At 44.1% G+C, this 16456-nt stretch overlaps 1 long non-coding RNA gene across 1 annotated transcript; it reads right to left on the reverse strand.

The window, feature by feature from the left end:
- Positions 1-2950: 2950 nt before the first annotated feature.
- On the reverse strand, positions 2951-13403 carry LOC148687020 (uncharacterized). Its single transcript, XR_015948309.1, has 3 exons — positions 13239-13403; positions 11969-12076; positions 2951-4113 (listed from the first exon to the last, which is right to left on the reverse strand). It is a non-coding gene; the product is annotated as an uncharacterized LOC148687020 (long non-coding RNA).
- Between the last annotated feature and the right edge of the window lie 3053 nt (positions 13404-16456).

A 16456-nucleotide genomic window follows, 5' to 3' on the forward strand; every position in this document is an offset into this window, starting at 1 on the left:
TTCTTTCTTTCTTTTTGATTTTGTTTTTTGTTTTTTATTGTTTTATTCACATAATATACATATATATTTTGCATTCATTATGCGAAAGTCTGGACTGGATGACTCCCAAGCTGGAATAAAGATTGCCGGAAGACATATCAACAACCTCAGATATGCTGATGACACAACCTTGATGGCAGAAAGTGAGGAGGAATTAAAGAACCTTTTAATGAGGGTGAAAGAGGAGAGCGCAAAATATGGTCTGAAGCTCAACCTCAAAGAAACCAAGATCATGGCCACTGGTCCCATCACCTCCTGGCAAATAGAAGGGGAAGAAATGGAGGCAGTGAGAGATTTTACTTTCTTGGGCTCCTTGATCACTGCAGATGGTGACAGCAGTCACGAAATTAAAAGAGACGCCTGCTTCTTGGGAGAAAAGCAATGACAAACCTAGGCAGCATCTTAAATAGCAGAGACATCACCTTGCCGACAAAGGTCCGTATAGTTAAAGCTATGGTTTTCCCAGTAGTGATGTATGGAAGAGAGACCTGGACCATAAAGAAGGCTGATCGCCAAAGAATTGATGCTTTTGAATTATGGTGCTGGAGGAGACTCTTGAGAGCCCCATAGACTGCAAGAAGAACAAACCTATCCATTCTGAAGGAAATCAGCCTGGAGTGCTCACTGTAAGGACAGATCCTGAAGCTGAGGCTCCAATACTTTGGCCACCTCATGAGAAGAGAATACTCCCTGGAAACGACCCTGATGTTGGGAAAGATTGAGGACACAAGGAGATGGGGACGACAGAGGATAAGATGGTTGGACAGTGTTCTCGAAGCTATGAACATGAGTCTGACCAAACTGCGGGAGGCAGTGGAAGACAGGAGTTCCTGGCGTGCTCTGGTCCATGGGGTCACGAAGAGTTGGACACCACTAAACAACAACAACAGACAAGTCCAAAATAAAATCATATACACTGTATAGCAAAACCATAAGTCTATACCATAAGTCTCATGTTTTCATTTACACTGATTTCCTCTCCAATACCTTTACGTGATATTTCTTGCTGCTTCTTTCCTTATTTTAAGTCTCTTAAATCCTATGCCAATCTTTAACAATTTCAATTAATTCCTTCACCTCCCTCCCCGACAACCCAGTGCTTCCCTCCACCCATGTGCGATCTTCTTTGCTTACTATTGTTTTTGTTATTGTTGCGTTACTCACAGTGTCCTAGACCTCCGTGCCCACCTGATACTATCTTATGTGGAAGGAATGCCTGTTCCTCCCAGTTCACAAGACACCTATTATATGAAGCTGGGAGGAACCTTCTTGGTTTCCTACTTCATTCCGGTCAACTTGAAAGAAGCCTCTGTCGTATAATTGGCTATAATTGGAATGTTTTCTCTAATTGGAATTGTAAGATTAATTTGGATTTGTAAAAATGTAATTGGGAATAATTTCAATGTGATTTGATGTGTTTTAATTTGAAAATTTAATAAAAAGTATTTTTTAAAAAAAGAAAGAAGCCTCTGTCAATGTGGTGGTGTGACTCTGAAGAGCAGCAGGGGCGCAGGTAGTGGTTCCTTGAGAATCGGGTGCATAAATGTGCAGATAGTGCAGACAAATTGAAATGGGCTGTACATAATGTCCCAGACTTTGGAGCCTCCCTGATACTATCTTATATGGAAGGTCTATGTGTTTCTCAACAGAAGCTGAAGCCAGGCGCTGTTCGTTATTGCATCACTTGATCTGGATGAGGGCCATAATATGTGGGACAAAGACCAATTTATATATCAAAGACCTGGATACAGAAGGGAAGATTTCCCTTCACCCACTCAGGTCTTAGGAGCCTATTTCCCTAGCACTAAAGGGTGTACTTGAATCCCAATTCTGCCACAACAGTAATTTTTAGGTGTTACCAGTCATCATAGCTGCCAAGTTCTCCCTTTTTAAAGGGAAATTTCCTTATGCTGAATAGGCTTCCTCGCGAGAAAAGGGAAAACTTGGCAGCTATGCCAGTCATCCCATAACCAGAAGGAATTCTAAAATGGTAGAGTTGGAAGGGACCCAAAGGGTTTTTTTTTTAAAAAAAAGAAAGACGTAAATGTTTATTGATTTTCACAGGTTTTACAAATTTACTTAAATTTGGATGTATGTTTCTCTTAAAATCCCATCCTCACTTCTATGTTCTTATTTTTCAGTTCTTACTTCCAGAACTATAATTGGCCTATAAAGAAATCAAGATGGATGCTCAATAAAGAATGAAATCAGGCTGGATCTACACAGCTACGAAAAACACTTTTTTAAAAAAAGCTGTTAAAAATATAGCTCCCAATGCAATTTACCATTGACGACAGATCGCTGCTCTACAGCACCCTCTGAGTCACATTTTTATAACACATTTTTAACGTTATAATTGACCAGTGTAGCTAAGTCCACAGTCTGTCCATTGCAGGAGCTTGTTTCAAGCAAATCATGGTGAATATTGAATAAAGAGGTCATCTTGAGGAGCCCCTGGCTAAGAACTCCCCATAACTGAGAATTTCTAATTGTATTGGGACTGAATCAATAATAGTCAATGAGGTGCCCTCCAAATGTTGCCAGACTGGTCTCCACCTCCCAGCGCCCCCATGCATTTACAGTACTTATTCTTTATTTTCTGATGCCAGGTGTGTGCACAGCCGTGTGTGAGTAGATTACATGCAGGTGAGGCAGGTGGTGCGTGTATCGGGAACAATGGCATGTGCTGTCTTTGTTGCTGAATAGAATATTCCAAAGTAAACATGCACACTATTTCAGACAGTTATTTTTCTCACCCTGCATTTGGACATCTCTTCAGGTATCCCTATCTCAATTTGCATGGTGGTTGCTGCTATCAAAAAGCAGGTTTTTTGTCTGTGTTTGCATACATTTGGACACCATTTTGAAGCCAGATGACAGACTGGAAGCAAAATAGAATATAGACCACAAGTTCACTTACAAACTTTATTGAAAGAAAGCATTGAAGCATCCGATAAAACAAGATTACAAGCTGTTACTCTAATGTTATTTCTCCATGCAAAACTAGCAATTATTTAAACTATTATTATTGAACACTATCGTGATTGGCCACCTAGAACTCTCCCCAGGCCACACTACTTAAAAGCTTTGCTACGTTCCAGTTACATGACAATGTTCAGGAAAGAGGAAAGAGAACATTTGACCTCTCCAGCTAAGGAGGAGTTGGGAAGAACAGAGGGGTTCCATGAGCTCCAGAAAGACATAAATTGAGAATCCGATGTACAGGACCCAGGAGAATCTAGATGGAAGTGTCTCCAGCCCCTTACCCGACCATCCTGACTGACTGTGTGGAAGGAGATGTTCTAAGAATGTAGTTAAGAGCTGAGAAATCATCAGTGTCCGGTCAGAATTAGGGCAGATGCCTGTTATGCCAAATGTACGATCCCTCTCTAAGAATGAGCTTGTGCTCATTTAGAGTTTGCAGAGAGTCATGAGACTCAGACAGACCAAGATAGAAAACTGTCCCATGACTTGAGGCAGATGGTTTTGCTCACGAGCATGCAAAGACCATCCAAGTTCACCATCTTGTTTAATGAATCTCGTCACCATCCCTACCACAAGCTAATATTTTTTCATAACATTTTCTGTGATTTTGCCCAGTTCTAGCAGGGGGAAGGGAACTCTGGCCTCTGGGCATCCTAGTTGTCCCCATTTGGCACATGAGGCTATTTCAGAAGACCCACACACACACACCCGCCCTACGCCTGACCTCATATGAGGCCAGGTGTGGAGAAGGTAAGAGTGGGCTGTGTAAAGCACTGCTTGGTAGGTGTCTATGAACTCACCAAGGAACATCCCATCCCACCCCCTTGCTGAAGTCAATTGCACATTTTTGCGGGGAGAAGTTACAATGAAGGAATGCATAAATGAGTGGACACAAATGGGTGGTCCTCTTCTCTGGAGCAGGAAGGAGGAGCAATTTAGGAACAGAATAGTAAAATCAGTCAAAACATAAGTCAGTTTCACAGCATGACGTTTTCATTCTCGTTGTATCTGATATATCCATTCCACATGCCCTTCTCATATTTTCAGGGCCACAATCTTGGAAGAATTTCACCAATTCACCTGTTTCAACTGGAGAGAGGCAGAGAAGTATCTTCATTGAGATTAACCAGTGAATGAAGATAATTTTGTTGTATTAGTCCATACCAAAAGAGAGGATAAAGCTTACTCCTCATCCAACTATACTTTACATTTTGAACTCAATCTTGAAAAGTATACTCAAAACAGAAATTTGAATTGATTCTGCTAAAGCTACTGAAGTGTCAACATTAAAATAAAAGTAGGTTAAAGCATATGCAAAATATATGTCCAGATAAAACAAACCCTTAAATCCCAGAATCTCCACCACTGTGGTCTAGGATAAATCCCAAATACTTTTCGTTCAGCCTGAAAAATAGGCTACATTCCAAGTGACATGCCAGTTAGTTCCTTGAAGCAGAAACTTTACTTTCCCTGTCCCTCACCAACATTTCATCTTCTTAGGCATGGTCCCTCTACCTCAGGCATCCCCAAACTTTGGCCCTCCAGATGTTTTGGACTACAATTTCCATCTTCCCCGACCACTGGTCCTGTTAGCTAGGGATCATGGGAGTTGTAGGCCAAAACATCTGGAGGGCCGCAGTTTGGGGATGCCTGCTCTACCTAATGTGGTTTAATGTAAGAATATAGCTGGCACTCAAGACTCTAAAGAGGTAGCTCTTCTAGTACAGTACTGCTTGAAGACTGTTGCATAGTCTGTCTTGCAGTGATATGTCCATGAATCTCCCCAGCTGCACAATTGAATCCATGTGTTCAAAATGGAGTCGGGGGAAATACTTTCTAAATTAATACTTCATTTTCATTGGAAATGCTTGGTATTTTTCATGTTGCTGCTGAGACTTTGCACTTGCCAACCAATCATAGCTGCCAAGTCCGGGTTAAAAAAATAAGGGATCAGCAGCGCCGGCAACGGAAGTCACTTCTACGCATGTCCAGACATGCGTAGAAGCAACTTCCAGTGCCGGCGCTGCCGATTTCTGGTGCCCAGACATGGGCAGAGCGGCACCGGAAGAAATCAGAAGATTACATAGACTTGGCAGCTATGTAACAGTTACACACTTCCTGCAGAATTTTCAAAGTGTTTTTACTTAAGGCACGATGCCTTAAAGCTGCTCCAAGCAGCTTTGCACCGTTAAAGCAATCAATCAATCAATCAATCAATCAATCAAAGAGAGCAAGCCCTCAGTTGACCTCCTAAGTACAATAGTTGAACCAACCCTCAGAAAGAGTTGTAGATCTAAAGAACTAAACTGCAGGTCTGTGGCCTGTTTGCACTGGTCTGAGGACTGGTTTTGCAGCAAAATCTGGTATTCTCTGACATCCCAAATCTAATCTAATATCTGTTTACCCTAACTGGAAACAGTTCTCCATGCTCTCAGATACAGACCTTTCCTCAACACCTGCTACTTGATCCTTTAAAAACAAAACATAACAATAACAATAACCCTATGAGGTAGGTTAAGCTGAATGACTGGCCTAAGGTCGCCCAGTGAGCTTCATGGCTGATTGGGGATTTGAACTCTAGTCTCCAAGGTTCTAGATTAGCACTCCAACCACTTTAGCACACTGGTTTTTATTATGAGCTCTGCCCATGTGGCCCAGATCTTCCCAACATTATCTGAATAATGCGGGAGAAGCACAAGCTGCAGTGAATCCCACACCATCCAAGGACAGATCTTAGGACATGGTAGACCATGCTTAAAAAAAATACTAATAATCATTTCAAATAAGGGCAAACTAATGGCAGTGTAGGTCCACCACAATCATTTGTGTGCACCCAATTTTAAAATGCATGTTTCAGGACTATGGAATCTTGCCCTCCCTCCCACCACCACCACTATTGCAAGGCTTACTTCTAACAAGTCATTCCTCCGATTTCACATTTTCATCAGCCAGGCTCCAATTTGAAGGTGAATCTAGCTAGGAGATAAATATTTTGTGTGGTAAAAGGCAGGGTGCTGTGGAAGGAGTGTTCTGAACTCCTTTCTTTACTGAGCCAAAATAGGCAAACTGGTGTGCTTGGTCTTGGAGGACAGCATTGATATAATGAGATGTAAGTGTTGTTGAACCAGTTGAGAGCAGTGGCCATAAAGCTATTATGTTAAATATACATGCAAATTGCTAAGAAAACTCAACATGGTCACATTTGACTTCAAAAAAGGAAACCACCCCAAAATGAAGGGATTGATAAAAAGGAAGTTAATAGGCAAAACCAAGGGGGTCAAATCTCTCTGAAATGCTTGGGAGTTGTTTAAAAACACAAAATTAGAACTGGCATGCATACCGCAGATCAGAAAAGGTACCACCAAGGCCAAGAATATGCCAGTATAGAAGCAGAGCAAAGGAAGCTATTAGAGGCAATAAGGTTTCCTAAAAATGGAAGTTTTGTCCATGCGAGAACAGAATAGAACAGGAATTTGGCAAAAGAAATGCAAGCAGACAATAAGGAATGGTAAAATTACATAAAATTTTAGGAGCACATTGCTAAAAACATAAAGACAATCACTGCCAACAAAATCTTTAAATATATTAGTAGGAGGAGTAGTAGTATAGGTAGGTAAAGGAGTTAAAGGTGTGCTGAAGGAAGATAAAAGGCTCAAGAAAGTGGAGTCTAGGCTTAGGCTGAGTGCACACCATACATTTAAAACACCTAGAAAAAGCAGCACCCAGGAAGCTGTAGTTCGTTAAGGATGCTGAGTTATAGCTCTTTTGGGGTAAGCTACAGCTCCCAGAATTCTTGGCGTGTGTGTGCTTTAAAAGTATGATATGTATAAAGCCTTAGATAGCTTTAATAGGGAATATAAGTTTTATAGAGGACAGAGATCTGCCAACAGTCCAAAACATTCATATTAATATACGTGCTGCTAATTTTCTCTTCCTTTATTATGCTGCTGCTCTAATAAACTGTTTTGTTATGAAAAAAACTATTCCATTGCGCATTTATTACTATCATAATTTGATTTTTATAACCATTTTCATTTCATCAGTAAAAGAAGTTACACGCAACTATTTAAAAATAATTACAAATGAAGCATATACTAAAAAGCAGATTAAAATACATGTCCACATTTTACATGTCTGGATAGGCTTGCCTAAACAAACATTTATTTGTTTTTGCAAGCACCAAAAAGAAAAGGGAAAAAGAAAAAGTAGTGAAGGTGCCTGCCTGGAATCAACAGGCAGGGAGTTCCAAAGTCTACCTGTGCTGCCACACTAAAATATTGATTTCTCAGAAGTGCAGGTGTTTTATGTGGAACCAGTAACTGTGCTAGTTTTCTCATATCAAAGCAGTTGAGTTGGGAATACATGGAGGAAGGCAATCTCTCAAGTAAACTGATCCCAAGCTGTTAAGAGATTTATAGTCCAGCATGAGTGGGATCAGGCCAGTGGCCCATCTAGCTCTAGAAACATGGCTTTAGGGCATGGGTGTCAAACTCAAGGCCCGGGGGCCAAATCCGGCCCGCCAGACCTCGTCATGTGGCCCGCCGAGCGCCCCAGCCAGCGGGACCCAGCAGCGGGACCTTGCTGCTGAAGCGCCGCGCTGACAAAGCGCCGACAAACAGCTGGGGCCTGGGGTGGTAGAAAGGCGGCGGGAGCAGCGCTGCGTGGAGCGCCCTGAGCCACAGCAGGAGAAGGAAGAGGCAGCTTGCCGGGTCAGCGCCCAGCAGCGCCGCACGGAGAGTCCCGAGCCTCTGCGACGCAGCAGTGCTCTGTAGCACTTTGAATCCTCCTCCTCCTGCCACGGCTCAGCGCCTGAAAACGGCTGCTGCTGCTGCTGAAACACAGACAAAGCACCCAGCAGCGCCGCGTGGAGGAGGAGGAGGATTCAAAGTGCTACAGAGCACTGCTGCGTCCCAGAGGCTTGGCACTCTCCATACGGTGCTGCCGGGCACCGACCCGACAAGCTGCCTCCTCCTCCTCTTGCCTCACCTCCTCCTCCTCCTGCCGCCGCGGCTCAGCCTCATGAACGTGAGCTCAGCAGCGGCTCAGCCTCATGAACGTGCAACTCTGAGGCTTTACGCACGTCTGCTAAAACGGACACCCGCTGCCTCACGCTGCACGGGAAATGCTTTTTGCCCCTGGGTCCCTTCGCGCTCTTTTCTGGCGCTGAATCAAGGCGGAGACACCCCCCCTTCCCTTTCTTTCTTCCTCTCTCTCAATCTTATTCTTTCTCTCCCTCTCCTTCCTTCCTTCTTTATCTCTGTCTTCTCTCCGTCTTTCTTTTTCTTTCCTTCTTTATTCCCTTCCTTCTTTCCTACTCTTCTTTCTCTCCCCTCTTTCCTTCCTCTCTCCCTCCTGCTCCCTCTTTTCTTCCTTCCTTCCTTCCTTCCTTCCTTCCTTCCTTCCTTCCTTCCTTCCGTCCTTCCCATCTTTCTTCCTCTCCCTCATTCTTATTCTTTCTTTCTACTTCCTTCCTTCTTTCTCCCTTTCCGTCTTCTCTTCCTCTTTCTTTTTCTTTCCTTCTCTCCCCTCTTTCCTTCCTCTCTCCCTTCTGCTCCCTCTTTTCTTCCTTCCTTCCTTCCTTCCTTCCTTCCTTCTTTCTCCCTTTCCGTCTTTTCTCCCTCTTTCTTTTTCTTTCCTTCTTTATTCCCTTCCTTATTTCCTACTCTTCTTTCTCTCCCCTCTTTCCTTCCTTCCTTCCTCTCTCCCTCCCACTCCCTCTTTTCTTCCTTCCTTCCTTCCTTCCTTCCTTCCTTCCTCCCCTCCCCTCCCCTCCCCTCCCTCTCCTCAGAAAAATAGGATGCTGCTTTATACTTCTGGCCCTTAAACCCTGGAACCAGGAGAGCAGCTCCAGTGAGTCAACCTCAGCCAGACCCTTTGGTGAAGGGTGGTGGCTCACTGGCAGAACATCTGTCCTGCATGCAGAAGGACCCCAGCATCTCCAGGTACCAGTAGCTCTGCAAAGGTCCTGCATGAAACCCTAGTGAGCCTCCACCACCCAGTGCAGTTACCAAAAATCATTTTTCAATAAATTGTACAATAATTGTACATTTGAATATCTACTTGCCATTATTCTGACTATGTTTCTGCTTTCAGCGCTAGTTATTACTTACATTATTACAAAAAACAGTAATAATTGAATGCAGTGACAATAATTTATGATAATAAAGAGTGGACACATACCGGTAGTCCTACAGATACAACCGGCCCTTTGAGGGTGACCAAACTGCTGATGCGGCCCCCGATGAATTTGAGTTTGACACCCCTGCTTTAGGGATTATTATTTTTTAAAAATACAGGAGGATAGCCATGTTGGTCTGCCATAGCCAAAATAAAAAAATTATTGAAAAAGATTATTTTTTAAAAAAAACTCTTCCAAAAAATTCCTTTAAAAGAATCAAATCCTTAAACTTTTTTTTCCTTAAAAAAATTCCTTAAAAGAATCCTTCCAAAAATTGTCCAGTAGCACCTTAGAGACCAACTAAGTTTGTTATGGGTATGAGCTTTGGTGTGCATGCACACTTCTTCAGATACTTGATATCAGATATCTGAAGAAATGTGCATGCAAAAAAATTTAAGGATAACACACACACACACACACCCAAACCTCGTAAAGTGGCCCCATCTGATATTTGCAGGATTCCTTCCACCAGCCCAGACTTGCTCTTCTGAAAGAGAACTTACCCCCACCAAAAGCAGGGATCCCCAAACGTGGCGCCAAGGGGGAAGGGAAGAAAGCCCACAAAAAATCCAAAGCATTGGAAGCAGAGCGGAAGCAGCTAGCACCATAGAGAAAAGGTAAAGAGTGATCCCAGTGTGCACACTTCCTCCTGGCTCTGCTCGCAAAGCAAGCCTTTGTGCCGGGAACAGACGTGTCCATAGAGATAGGAAAAAGTAAAGAGTGATACTCGCGCACGCACTTCCTGGCTCTGTTTGCAAAGCAGGCCTTTGTACCGGGAACAGACGTGTCCATAGAGATAGGAAAAAGTAAAGAGTGATACTCGCGCGCGCACTTCCTGGCTCTGTTTGCGAATTCCGGGGATTTTTGCCCATACGGGATGACAGCGGGAAACGGCTTTAAAATCGGGGTTTTCCCGGAGGAAACGGGAGACTTGGCAGCTATGCAACCAATCCACCATGTTTGATGAGGAAAGGGTAGCTCTGTCAATTGCTCATTGATTGCTTTTGTAAAAGATGTTACAGCTTACATTACCAAGTGAATTCAGAGCCTGACCAGAAAATTTGAACTGTTGTAGTAAATTTATTACCGTATTGGCCCAAATATAAGCCGCATTCCCCCCCCCCAAATTCCGACAGTGAAAAGTTGAAGTGCGGCTGTGGCTTATATTCATGACCTTACGCCACTGGCAAAGCGGCACAACTCCCCCCAGGAAGCAGCCTAAGTATTGTCTTTTTTCTTGTCCCCCCCATCAATTTTTAATGGTGCAGTTTATTTGCAGGTGCAGCTTATATTCAGGCCAATACGGTATTCCCTAGAGAAACTTTGGGCTCTTCCATTTATTGAGCATTCATCCTGACTTGCTCAAGGTTAGATGATCAATGTGGAGGCCACATATGTTTTACCACATCATGAATCTACAATAAAAGGGGCAGCAAGACATTACAATATAGAAGTTGTTCCGTTTTCTTGACGTTTATTGCTCTACTATTTAGGAAATGTGCCCATTTTCTCTATAAAGAGGGCACGACATTTTGTGTCTCCTTTGCTGCTGCTCCCTTTTATTCCAAGAGGCAATGAGCTTGGCAAGGACCCCATCATTTCCCAAAGTGTTTGAACCATCTGATCATTCAGTTGTTGCTATCTCCGGGAAGCTGTGCTACTGATACTATGCCACAGAAAACTTACAAAAAAGGAAAGCTTTAAAAAAGGAACAAGTAAGGGAATGTATGAGCATCTGCTGTGGCCAAAAGGGGAACAAAGAAAGCCTTGTTTCCACTCAGCAGTATAATAATAATAATAATAATAATAATAATAATAATAATAATAATAATATATTTATACCCCACCCATCTGGCCGGGTTCCCCCAGCACTCTGGGCGGCTTCCAACAAAATATTAAAATACAGTAATTCATCAAATATTAAAAGCTTCCCTAAACAGGGCTGCCTTCAGATGTCTTTTAAAAGTCAGATAGTTGTTTATTTCTTTGACATCTGATGGGAGGGTGTTCCACAAGGCGGGCACCACTACCAAGAAGGCCCTCTGCCTGGTTCCCTGTTACCTCATTTTTTTCGCTGTGAGGGAACCTCCAGAAGGCCCTTGGAGCTGGGTGGAGATGCTCCTTCAGGGATACAGGACCAAGGCGATTTAGGGCTTTAAAGGTCAGCACCAACACTTTGAATTGTGCTTGGAAATGTACGGGAAGCCAATGTAGGTCTTTCAGGACTGGTGTTATGTGGTCTCGGTGGCCACTCCCAGTCAGCAGTCTAGCTGCCGCATTCTGGATTAGTTGCAGTTTCTGGGTCACCTTCAAAGGTAGCCCCACGTAGCGCGCATTGCAGTAGTCCAAGTGGGAGATAACTAGAGCATGCACCACTCTGGCGAGACAGTGGGGGGGGCAGGTAGGGTCTCAGCCTGCGTACCAAATGGAGCTGATAAACAGCTGCCCTGGATACAGAATTAACCTGCGCCTCCATGGACAGCTGTGAGTCCAAAATGACTCTCAGGCTGCGCACCTGGTCCTTCTGGTCCTTCAGGGGCACAGTTACCCCATTCAGGACCAGGGAGTCCTCCACACCCACCCACCTCCTGTCCCTCTAAAATAGTGCTTCTGTCTTGTCAGGATTCAACCTCAAACTGTTAGCCACCATCCATCCTCCAACTACCTCCAGACACACAAGGACACAAGTATGGTACAAGGACTTTGTTTTCTACACTGAGGCCCACCATAGAAAAAGGAGGAATGTCAACAGGAGAGTCTCCTTACCTGAAAAGGTTTCTACCAACATACAGAATGATGCCTCACATGTCATAACTCTTGGTTCGCATGGCTCGCCAGGACCCTTTGACAGGCATCTTCTGCATTTCACAGCATCTGTTGTAAGAGACAGCATTTCATTGGCGGAGGGACCAACTAATATCCAATGTCCTAACCCACCAAAATCCTATCAGCACACACAGCTGTCAGAAGAGACCCCAGAACAGCAATGGCATCATCTTTTTTCCCTTGGAAAGTCAGACGAAATTTGCATCTCTGTGTATAGATTAAGAGATGGAAATAGTACGCAAATTTGTAGCAAGCTCCTGTGCCCTGAGACTAGCAACTCCTTCCACCCAGACAAGTGAAATCTCCTTTTCATGCTTTGATCAGGAGCCAGAAGCAAAGCATCTTCCTCCCTCTGGTAAAAAAAACACAACAAGCTTAATTCTCCCATAAGATTAGCTGCAAGACACAGGAATTTAGAACTGGCAGAAACTGCTACGATCTGTCTCCATTTGGAGCAATCATTCTGTTATTGCAAGAATGTATGCTTCTGCGGTGGAACTTTCTCCCTTTGCTCCTCAACCCCAGCTGCTTCAAGGCTTACCCATTTTTTCCTCTGGAGCAGGCACCCCCAAACTTCGGCACTCCAGATGTTTTGGACTACAATTCCCATCTTCCCCAACCATTGGTCCTGTTAGCTAGGGATCATGGGAGTTGTAGGCCAAAACACCTGGAGGGCCGCAGTTTGGGGATGCCTGCTCTGGAGCATTGGGGAACCCACAGAATTAATTTAGGGGTCACCTAGCAGGAGGAGGAGGAGGAGGAGGAGGAGGAGGAGGAGGAGGAGGAGGAGGAGGAGGAGGAAAGTTCCATTGAAGAGGAACAAATCCTTTCCTCAAAAGCACAGGATGAGTAGCAGTGTGCATGAGCCCTAAATCTCTCCAGCTATACACATGCAACAAGAGGTGTGTCATTTGATTCACTCCTACAAACACAGGGAGCTGCCTTGTCTATTTTGCCCCATTACCAGGATACTCCATGCTCTTTTCACTGAAATGTTCAGCTGGAGATGGTAGGTATGGGATTACCTTGGGGCTTTCTTCATGGAAGGCAATTGCTCTAACATTGAAATATCACAACCCCACTGAAGGATGCATATATTCCACTCTTGCACCAAAGTACATCCCCTCCGGGTTACTCGTATATTTAACCTATGTAGAAGAGTGGCTTATTCTTGCTTCACCTGTCCCTGAACAGTGGGGACCATACTTACCTCCAGTCCTGCAGCAAAGCAGAACACAGAATGTAAGTAGCCAGACATGAACCAAACGTTGGCCCCGGTTCTCAAGAAACACGCTCTGCCCCATTGGATAGCCTTCTCGTATGAAGCCTTTTTGCTTTTGAAGGCTGACAGCTGAGTGATGGCAGGCTTTCAGGGCAGCTCTAGCCAGGAATACGCTGCTCAGTTTGAGGAACCGGGTTCAAGACATCCATTATATAAGACTGGGAGGAACCCTCTTGGCTTCTCGCCTCATCCTGTTGGGCTTGGAAGGTCCAATGAGCCTCTGGCAATGTGCTGGGGTCACTCTGAAGGGCAGCAGGGATAAGGGCAGTGGTTGCCTTGGGCGATTTCAGGCACAAAGTGCTGATTGTAAGGACAAATCCAAATGGGCTGAGGGATCAGCTGCATCCTGCACTGAATGTCCCAAACCTCAGCGGATGCCTGATGCTATCTTACATGGGAGACATGCCCACTCCTTCCATCGTGTTTTTTGTTCAGCTCTAGCTTTAAATTATAATACCACGATGTGCTGATCCGCAAACTCTCAACCAGCCTTCAATAAAACAGCTTTATGGTCCATATTCCTGATACGTTCATCATCATCGTCGTCGTCATCATCATCATCTTATTTGTATGCCTCCTTTCCACAGTTAAAACAATGCTCAAGGCGGCTTACAATTGGGAGGGGTGGCTAATACCCCAGAGGACAGGATCACACTTCAAAATGACCTTAACAGATTAGACAACTGGGCCAAAGCAAACAAGATGAATTTTAACAAGGAGAAATGTAAAGTACTACACTTGGGCAAAAAAAATATGAAAGGCACAAATACAGGATGGGAGACACCTGGCTTGAGAGCAGTACTTGTGAAAAGGACCTAGGAGTCTTGGTAGACCACAAACTTGACATGAGTTAACAGTGTGATGCAGCAGCTAAAAAAGCCAATGCAATTTTGGGCTGCATCAATAGGAGTATAGCATCTAGATCAAGGGAAGTAATAGTACCACTGTATTCTGCTCTGGTCAGACCTCACCTGGAGTACTGTGAACGGCTTAGGGAGCTGGGTATGTTTAGCCTGGAGAAGAGAAGGTTAAGGGGTGATATGATAGCCATGTTCAAATATATAAAAGGATGTCATATAGAGGGAGAAAGATTTTTCTGCTGCTCCAGAGAAGCGGACACGGAGCAATGGATTCAAACAACAAGAAAGAAGATTCCACCTAAACATTAGGAAGAACTTCCTGACAGTAAGAGCTGTTCGGCAGTGGAATTTGCTACCAAGGAGTGTGGTGGAGTCTCCTTCTTTAAGCAGATGCATGACAGCCATCTGTCAGGAATGCTTTGATGGTGTTTCCTGCATGTCAGGGGGTTGGACTGGATGGCCCTTGTAGTCTCTTCCAACTCTATGATTCTATGATTCTACAATATGAAAAGATTTACCTAATTACAAACATAGAAAAGTAGTCAATAATATTTATAAAACACATTAAAAACTACATAACCAAACTGAACTATTTCCACATAAAAATAAAGAAACAAAAAGTTAATATCAGTTAATATCAGTAACAGCGAAAACTCCCAACAAAACTCCCCCTCCCCAAATACCCCAGTCCTCCCTGAACAGCAATGGCAGCAGTCCTCATGAGGCCCATCAGGCCCCGCCCTGGGCCAGGTGGAGAGAGGCAGGACCGGGGCCCTCAGTTGTGTTAGTAGCTCGCTTTTGTATTCCATTGGTGCCCACAGCAGAATGAATGGCGTGCACAGCCATGTATGTCCGTTAGTCTTCCATGAGTGGTATATAAGTGGTCCTTTAATAATGCATGTATCTTAGAGCATGCTGAAAGACATAGGACACTGCAATTGCCATTCCTGCCATTTATGTGCCTCCTCATGGCTCACTCGCTGAATCACCGCCTTGTTCCTATGACCCTTGTGAGTCTTGTACTTTCAGCAGGGTCACTCAAGGCGGTAAGGTCAAAGGGGAGGAGCTAGACAAAGAATAACCCAAGAAGTCCTCAATGGCAGAACAGGCAGGAGATAGGTGGCATGTTACTATGGCTTTGAAGGCGGATGAAAGCTGCAGGAGATAAGAATCTATCATGATACTTGTGTCATCGGAATAGAGCCTTACTGCGAAGACTGTGCGTTGGTCTGTATGCCACTAATCAACACACATAAAACAAATTCATGCACAAGCGTCTTCCAAAAACCCATCCCAAACCCCAAAAAGTCCCATGTTGATCGCAAATGGTAACAAGGGTAGGACCTTGAAATCCGGAAGCCCCTAGTCATGAACCGGCACATGGGCAGTGGATACAGATTCAGTCGTTCTGACTCATGGAAGTTTGTGGCTCCACAGCATTGGCTACAGATGCCACTGTAGCAAGCTATTGATTGCTGGATGTGCCAAGATATCAATTTACCATGTCCACCTACAAGGACGGCTTAAGCAGTATGTGGACCAAGAACTCCCAGAAGTGCAAGCCAGATTTCGAAGGGGCAGAGGAACCAGAGACCAAATAGCAAACATGTGCTGGATTATGGAGAAAGCTAGAGAGTTCCAGAAAAACATCTTCTTCTGCTTCATTGACTACGCTAAAGCCTTTGACTGTGTCGACCACAGCAAACTATGGCAAGTTCTTAAAGAAATGGGAGTGCCTGATCACCTCATCTGTCTCCTGAGAAATCTCTATGTGGGACAAGAAGCTACAGCTAGAACTGGATATGGAACAACTGATTGGTTCAAAATTGGGAAAGGAGTATGACAAGGCTGTATATTGTCTCCTTGCTTATTTAACTTATATGCAGAATTCATCATGCGAAAGGCTGGACTAGATGAATCCCAAACCGGAATTAAGATTGCCGGAAGAAATATCAACAACCTCAGATATGCAGATGACACAACCTTGTTGGCAGAAAGTGAGAAGGAATTAAAGAACCTTTTAATGAGAGTGAAAGAGGAGAGCGCAAAATATGTGTGTTACACTTAGTATTAACTAATGAATCCTGTGGTGGACAGTGTGTGCTTTCAAGCGGGGACAGGCGGGGTCTCCATCAGAGACAACTTTGACAACAGATTTATGAACTGAATGGCACGTTTTGCTACCACTGTTCCCAAGTGCAGTGACTGACTTCCTTCCCATAGGAACGAATGGCAACTTCACTTTCAGGGGGTTAGGTCAAGTGTTGTAGTTGGGACATCTGTGGC

The sequence above is a fragment of the Zootoca vivipara genome, chromosome 2, assembly GCF_965207765.1.
Source record: "Zootoca vivipara chromosome 2, rZooViv2.hap1.1, whole genome shotgun sequence".
In the NCBI taxonomy this organism is placed as follows: domain Eukaryota; kingdom Metazoa; phylum Chordata; class Lepidosauria; order Squamata; family Lacertidae; genus Zootoca; species Zootoca vivipara.